We start from the raw sequence: 2,101 nt of genomic DNA, 5'->3' as shown, positions 1-2,101 counted from the left end.
TTGTCTTTCTTAAAAAAACTGGAATCTTCTTTCCGATTATTATAATTGTATATCATATAGAACTTTTTTGTGTTATGGTTATCAAGAAGCTTAGAGCTAATTATCGTATTTATTTAAAATATCTATATTAGCCACATCCTTAGTATTTTGCTTTCATTTCATTTAAAAATGCTTAGCATTTTGATTCAAGAATGTAATTCAAGGTGATGTCATGAGAAATGAACCTAAACATGAAAGCAAAATCCAGATCTTTAAGGTTTCCAAATCAAGTTTGGATTTTATTCTGAAAATAACTTGTCTAAAACCAAAGTTTATAAGGCATTATATATTATAAGTAGTAATTTATTTTAATAATAACATTTATGTTTTCAAGAAGTAAAATCAATACTTTTGGAACAATTTTTTTGTGTGTTAAAAACAGACTTTAAAAACATAGTTTAAGAATGCAAAATGTTGAAGACATTTTATAAATCTGGACAAATAGTTTAAACTGGTTTTCCTATACATACTTTTAAAGCCAACATTTTAATCTTTAGTAAAGTCATAGTACAATATAAAGCCACATCTCAGAAAGATTTAAGTGTGGAGGTGATATGAATGCTGACTGGACAGTTTGTCAGTTATGTGAAAGGCCATGTAAACAGTGTGAGAGTGTATGTTCTGGAATAATCTTCTGTGGAAACAGCTACAGCCAGAGATGATCAACAAGATAAAATTAGTATTAATTTATTAAGATGACCAAACCTTAGTTTTTAGAGTCCTTCAACTTTGAGAATTTTATTTGTTGTTATTTATACCAGTCATTGCTGTGTTTTATTGATTTTTATATTTCCTTTATTTGTATTATCATTCTACAATCCAAAATCTCCTAAAATGATTAATCAAAATGAGGATTATAAAAATCTAATGCTATCCATTAAAAACACTAATTATACAATTGTTACTGTACAGTGTCATTCCAAAAAGTTATGAAAATATTAGATGTCTAGAGAAGTTTTATGTGCAAACTTTTCCCACCCCCCCAAGATTTTCACAGAATACTTCAGAAAATAACCTTAACGACTTGTAGAAGGTAAGAATATACCTGGGAAATACTGTTTTTTAAATTTATTAAGAAGATATGAGAACAAAGAAGACTCTAATGTCTGGATCGAGTCAAAACACTCAGTATGAAAAGCTAGAAATCAGTCTGACTTTCATGTCTTTTGCAATATGAAAACGACATCTTATTCAGTAATAGAACAGAAACAAGTATAGACATTTAGGTTCATAAATACTGCATGACTATAAAAATGTGATTCTAAAAGGACCACCTTGATTCGCTTCTAAAAAGTAATATTCTTTATTTATGTTGGTTGGATATCTCCCTCATTTGAAAATATAAATCACTCATCAAATGTCAAGGACAATGTCATGACTGTAGTATGGTTGGTGATTTTAAATAAATTATTAGAGAACTATCATTTTACTTTTCTTGAGAGAAGTAGTATACAATTTACTAATCATAACATTGTACACATTATCATTATATTTAGTTTTGAATGTATTATGTTATTTAACACAATTTTTAAAAGCTCCATGTGTATATATACCAGAACTTTTAAAACTCTAAAATATCAACTAAATTAAAAAATAATATGCCTTAAGACACTCTGAGAAAGAACATAAATGATATTATCTTTCAAAAATAATGTAGAAAAAGGAGATCTGAAATAAAACCAGTGGCCACTCTCTATAGAAGAAAGAACTTTCAGCTCATTCATTAATTATCATCCTATTTTTTGTGAGGTAATTTGTGGGCTTGAGATTAAAAACTTATGAGTGGAATTTGGAATCCAACTACAAAATATGAGATGCACAAAATTTAAATAGATTTTTGTTATACAGAAAATATTACAGTTTATTCAAAGATACCTGAAGAGAATATGTTTGCCCACAGCTAAGGGGAGAAAAAGTGAATAGAGTTGGCAATACAAACAGAATTCCAATTAAATATATTAATTTTCCCCAACTCAAAACACCAGCCGCTTTTTTATTTTTACAAATAGTACACAATATCTGGATTAAATCAAAGACAACATGAAACAGATAATTACTCCTG

This window comes from Pteropus alecto, unplaced genomic scaffold (genome assembly GCF_000325575.1).
Source record: "Pteropus alecto unplaced genomic scaffold, ASM32557v1 scaffold25, whole genome shotgun sequence".
Taxonomy (NCBI): domain Eukaryota; kingdom Metazoa; phylum Chordata; class Mammalia; order Chiroptera; family Pteropodidae; genus Pteropus; species Pteropus alecto.
Note: the sequence above shows the minus strand (reverse complement) of the source record.